Raw genomic sequence first — 6333 nt, forward strand, 5'->3', positions numbered from 1 at the left:
AAAGTTTTTCAGCAATGTGCAAGGCAAATTAGTGGGAAAACATAACAAATGACTATTTTGATAGGCTTTTATTTTGAAATTACACATCAGATCTAGTTGCCACTTTCTGATATATATATATATAGTATTAGATTTGTATTAGTTTCTCAGCATATATTATTTTCTGTTTGCAAATGCTGTGGCTGGATTTGAGTAGCTCAAACATGAACCGGATGTGCGCTTTTATTGTGAAAGCAGCACGTAAATGGGTGTACCATAATGTCTTGAGCGACCGCGCACGTGTATATTGTGTGCTGGGCCGGCTGGAGTCAGAGCCGGCTAGCTTTACCGCGGTTTCTGACGTTTTGGTTGAGCAAAGTAGGAGGGTATACCGCTCCAAGATGGCCGCCTTATTTCCTGCGCCGGAGCGGCCAATGCGAGGTCTACTCTTATATTATGTCTATGGCGGAAACCCTTGGAAGGTGCCATAGTCACTGAGAGGTAACACTGAGAGGTAGCCACGAAAACAATGGCACTTGTGACCAATAACGGCAGGTGTCAGCGGAAGTGCCAGTATGAGATGCCGAAGTCAGTGACAACACTGGCAGCTAACCCCGAAAACAGTGGCTGCCGTGACCATAGCCGTGACACCTGCCACCGGAAGTGCCAGGTGCGGTGTCACGATTTGCGCCTGCTGTTTCTCATTTCAGACGCAAATAAAGCAATGCTATGCACTAGAAGCTTGATAAAAGTATTTGGTAATACTTTCTGTGTTGCAGTGTAACACATAAAATCTGAATAAAAAACATTTGTGGTTGAAAAATGACAAAATTTGGAAAACGAGAGAGTTTGGTGTTTTTCAGCACATTTTGCATTCTAGCAAGAGGAACAGTGTTATTCACTTTCATTCTTTAAAAAAGGATATTATAATAACTTGAAGGTTTTAGTGGAGAATCTTGCTGCCTGTGTTCCATTTTAATCTGATGAACAAACAGGAAAATCAACAAGATATTATTAGGGCTTAAAAGCCCTAATATAATGGGCTTTTAAGTGTTTATGGATTTCCAAATGATCTTGAATTAAGAAGATGGTGGCTTGTAAAGATTCGTCGCTACCAGTTAAAGCTAACGCCGCACAGCAAAGTTTGCAGCCTTCACGTCACTCGGGAGCCTCCCTGTGTTATTTCCATGGAGTCACTTCTGTATTCAGCCTGAAAGAGAGTTTATGGGAACCAGAGCAGAGCTACTGATCCGCCTGAACACACCGCTGTAAACACCGTCCTATCTGAGCTCTGAACAAGAAGCAGGCAAAGGTAACAAACTACATAACACCTTAAGGAACACGGTAGCACAACAACTTTGAACCCGAACAGCCAGCTGAACTCGAACTCTGACTCCAGAGCTGCTCTGCGGTGAAGCTATGGGGTTTGTTGTGTTTCCTCATGGTTCGGAAGCAAAAAGCCCGAACCGGAACCTCCCCGTTACTTGGTCTGTTTGACACTAACGACAAGAAACACATAATATACTTGAAAATAAGTACAAAATAAGATAAAAACATTGTCCGTTGGAATGGATTAAAATGTTTAAATAGCACATTTTACAAGAACAATGTCCGAGAATTTTGCCTTCTAGCATAAGCTAAAGTTAATGTTAGCCACAAAGGTTAAAGAGTAAAACTCACCTTCGTATCTATGAATGTATAACGAGGCGTACGTCTTAAAACCTTTCTCCGTCAAATTTGTTCAACTTTTCAAACTCAGAAATGTCTCTGTTCTTTCTGGAACATTTCTGAGCGGAATCTCAAACTTTATGAGTTTTTTTGTTAGAAATGTACTCACCCACGGAACTTCCGGGAACCCCATCATGGCTGCAGTTTAAAAGGCGAGCTCCTCGACCCTGATCTTTGTTAGGCCCAATTAATTTGATAATTTTTCAACGAAAAGTCCGAAAGATAATATTTAAAAGGGGGCATTCACTATGACTAGAGGGAAATACGGCAGAAAGTCTCAAAAACCCGAGTTAGACGACAGAGAGGTCGACGGTAACGAAACGTTAGCTTTGAAGCTAGCTGACTCAGCTAAAGAAGAAACAGAGGACCCAGAACTGAACTTAAAGACCCAAACCGGATAGACCCGTTCCGACTTTAACATGGCAAATTTGGAAACGATTCTCCAGGAACGGCGAGACTTCCGTAAAGAAAACTCTGACGCTCTAAAAGTAATAAAGGAGGAGATTAAAGTAGCCAACAGCCGTATTGATAAAGCAGAGAACCGGATAGAAGAAGCGGAGGAGCGTTTGCAGAACATTGAGGAAGCTACAATGGAGCTACAGAAACGGTTCGAAACACGGCTTGTGGATCAGGAGGTACGTTCAAGGAGGGAGAATGTTCGGATTCATGGACTCAAGGAGGGAGCAGAGGCCGGGTCAATGACGGAGTTTATAGAGAAACTGGAGCAGCCGCCATCTTTTCCCTTCCAGATAGAGAGAGCCCATCGGGCTCTGCCGCCGCGTCCCTCCCCCGAATCACCACCGAGATCGATAGTGGTAAAGTTTATGAGCTTCAAGGTGAAAGAAGAGATCATAAAGAAGGCATGGCAGAAGAAAGGATTCATGTACGAGGGGAAGAAAGTTTTTCTGGACCATGACTATGCCCCGGAAGTGCTGGAGAAACGAAAGGAATACACAGAGGCGAAAAGAGTCCTGCGGGAGAAGAAAATACGGTCCAGACGCCATTCCCGGCGAGACTGCGTGTTTTCTACGAGGGAGAGACGCGGATCTACAACACGGCTGAGGACCAAAGACATGGCTGCAGGTGGCGGAGACCAGCTTGGAGAAGATCAGACGCCTGACTTGGAAGACCATTGGGGCCAAGAAAGGAGGACAGACACCGAGAGAGACAATAGAAAGATACAAACAACGATTGCAATGTTTTAGGAGAAGTCAGGATGAGATTTAAGGACCACTGCCCTTTAAAAGGAGGTATTTAAGATCTTTAGTTTGTTTTTGGATGGGTCTATTCAAGTCTGAAGGGAAAACCCGGGCTTAGGGAATGATGACTCGGGTCAAGCTAACAGAATTATTTTTTTTATTTACTTATTATTTCCTGAGGGAGTTTTTTTTTTCATTAGGGTCGGGGTATCCTCCCCTTTTTTTGTGAACATTGGAGCGGTGGTGCAAACATGAACAAAGCTAGCTGCAGCAGAAAGGGCCCACTCCCTGTGCAGGGAGAGGGCTTCCCTTTTGGGCAGGTTTTCCATCATGGCTTACAAAGGGTCAAAGTGCAGACCCCACTCTTGGAAGTTCTTTGGTTAGTCACTAGTTCATCAGTAAACGCTCTAAAACGGTTCAGTTGTGTGTTCATTATTACTTTATCTGTAGCCTAAGGGTCCTTCAAGGTTTAGAGAAGGTGGAGAATAAGGAGTCATATGGAGTAAATGACAACACAGAAAAAGGTATTAAAGTTGGCCTCTTTTTTTGTGCTTAATATATTTATTAGCATTTTCATTTTAATTTACAAAGTTCTTCCAAGGAATAGGAAAGACAAAATATACAAACTACAAATAATTATAAAAACCAAACACAGCCCACCCAATAAACAGCCAACATTCCCCTAAATACTGTCACCTACAAGGTGTGTAGCAAAAAGAAAAACTAAAAAGTTAAGACCATACAAAAATCCATGTCAAGATTTATTGAACCACTGCTCAGCCAAAATTTCCAAGGTCTGCTATTCCAGAATCTCTGTTGAAGGTTTATTGAAAAAAAGTCATAAATGATTTCCAAGTTTTGTGAAATTTATTCTCAGAGCCTCTCATCACATACCTGATTTTCTCTAATTTTAGGTTAAGTAGAACATCTTTTATCCAGTTTGACACTGTGGGTGGAGCAGCATCCTTCCAAATAAGGAGAATTAGGCGACATGCTAGCAAAGTTGAGAAAGCAATTACCTTCCTGCCTCCTGTAGGCAAACCTAGAACCTCAGGAGTCGCCCCAAAGAGCAGCATGAGTGGGTTTGGAGCAATTTTAACCCCAAAAACAGCTGACAGTGCTTCACAAATACCAGTCCAGTATATCTGTATCCTTGGGCAGTTCCAAAACATGTGTAATAGTGTGGCTTCCTCTAATTTACATCTGTCACATATAGGGTCAATTTGAGGGTAAATTCTGGCCAATTTAGATTTATGGAGGTTTGCCCGATGTACTAGTTTAAATTGGATAAGAGAGTGTCTCGCGCAAATGATGGTGAGTGGATTTTCGCCAAAATATCAGCCCAAACTGCCTCACTAATAGTAATTTGAAGATCCTGCTCCCAGGACTGTTTAATTATGGCAAAGGATCGGGAATCAAAAAGGGAGATCAGTTTTATCCAGGAAGTGATCGCTTTACGTCTTGTTGGGTCGAAAGACATCAACTTATCGATTATATTATCGGGAGGCTTATCAGGAAATATTGACATAGATGAANGCCGAAGTCAGTGACAACACTGGCAGCTAACCCCGAAAACAGTGGCTGCCGTGACCATAGCCGTGACACCTGCCACCGGAAGTGCCAGGTGCGGTGTCACGATTTGCGCCTGCTGTTTCTCATTTCAGACGCAAATAAAGCAATGCTATGCACTAGAAGCTTGATAAAAGTATTTGGTAATACTTTCTGTGTTGCAGTGTAACACATAAAATCTGAATAAAAAACATTTGTGGTTGAAAAATGACAAAATTTGGAAAACGAGAGAGTTTGGTGTTTTTCAGCACATTTTGCATTCTAGCAAGAGGAACAGTGTTATTCACTTTCATTCTTTAAAAAAGGATATTATAATAACTTGAAGGTTTTAGTGGAGAATCTTGCTGCCTGTGTTCCATTTTAATCTGATGAACAAACAGGAAAATCAACAAGATATTATTAGGGCTTAAAAGCCCTAATATAATGGGCTTTTAAGTGTTTATGGATTTCCAAATGATCTTGAATTAAGAAGATGGTGGCTTGTAAATATTCGTCGCTACCAGTTAAAGCTAACGCCGCACAGCAAAGTTTGCAGCCTTCACTCGGGAGCCTCCCTGTGTTATTTCCATGGAGTCACTTCTGTATTCAGCCTGAAAGAGTTTATGGGAACCAGAGAGCAGAGCCACTGATCCGCCTGAACACACCGCTGTAAACACCGTCCTATCTGAGCTCTGAACAAGAAGCAGGCAAAGGTAATAAACTACATAACACGGAGACCTTAAGGAACACGGTAGCACAACAACTTTGAACCCGAACAGCCAGCTGAACTCGAACTCTGACTCCAGAGCTGCTCTGCGGTGAAGTTATGGGGTTTGTTGTGTTCCCTCATGGTTCGGAAGCAAAAAGCCCGAACCGGAACCTCCCCGTTACTTGGTCTGTTTGACACTAACGACAATAAACACATAATATACTTGAAAATAAGTACAAAATAAGATAAAAACATTGTCCATTGGAATGGATTAAAATGTTTAAATAGCACATTTTTACAAGAACAATGTCCGAGAATTTTGCCTACTAGCATAAGCTAAAGTTAATGTTAGCCACAAAGGTTAAAGAGAGTAAAACTCACCTTCGTATCTATGAATGTATAACGAGGCGTACGTCTTAAAACCTTTCTCCGTCAAATTTGTTCAACTTTTCAAACTCAGAAATGTCTCTGTTCTTTCTGGAACATTTCTGAGCGGAATCTCAAACTTTATGAGTTTTTTGTTAGAAATATATTCACCCACGGAACTTCCGGGAACACCATCATGGCTGCAGCTTAAAAGGCGAGCTCCTCGACCCTGATCTTTGTAAGCCCGATTAATTTGATAATTTTTCAACGAAAAGTCCGAAAGATAATATTTAAAAAGGGGCATTCACTATGACTAGAGGGAAATACGGCAGAAAGTCTCAAAAACCCGAGTTAGACGACAGAGAGGTCGACGGTAACGAAACGTTAGCTTTGAAGCTAGCTGACTCAGCTAAAGAAGCAACAGAGGACCCAGAACTGAACGTAAAGACCCAAACCGCAGAGACCCGTTCCGAGCAAATTTGGAAACGATTCTCCAGGAACGGCGAGACTTCCGTAAAGAAAACTCTGACGCTCTAAAAGTAATTAAGGAGGATATTAAAGTAGCTAACAGCCGTATTGATAAAGCAGAGAACCGGATAGAAAAAGCGGAGGAGCGTTTGCAGCACATTGAGGAAGCTACAATGGAGCTACAGAAACGGTTCGAAACACGGCTTGTGGATCAGGAGGGAGAATGTTCGGATTCATGGACTCAAGGAGGGAGCAGAGGCCGGGTCGATGACGGAGTTTATAGAGAAACTGGAGCAGCCGCCATCTTTTCCCTTCCAGATAGAGAGAGCCCATCGG

General features: G+C 42.3%; 1 long non-coding RNA gene across 1 annotated transcript in view; it reads left to right on the forward strand.

The window, feature by feature from the left end:
• Window positions 1-151: 151 nt before the first annotated feature.
• Window positions 152-6333, forward strand: part of LOC107834033 (uncharacterized) — a 26159-nt gene continuing 19977 nt past the window's right edge. Inside the window, exon 1 of the long non-coding RNA XR_001659817.1 lies at window positions 152-341. This is a non-coding gene — a long non-coding RNA (uncharacterized LOC107834033). The remainder of the gene's footprint in view (window positions 342-6333) is intronic.

The sequence above is a fragment of the Poecilia formosa genome, unplaced genomic scaffold (assembly GCF_000485575.1).
Source record: "Poecilia formosa unplaced genomic scaffold, Poecilia_formosa-5.1.2 Scaffold508, whole genome shotgun sequence".
NCBI classification, from domain to species: Eukaryota; Metazoa; Chordata; class Actinopteri; order Cyprinodontiformes; family Poeciliidae; genus Poecilia; species Poecilia formosa.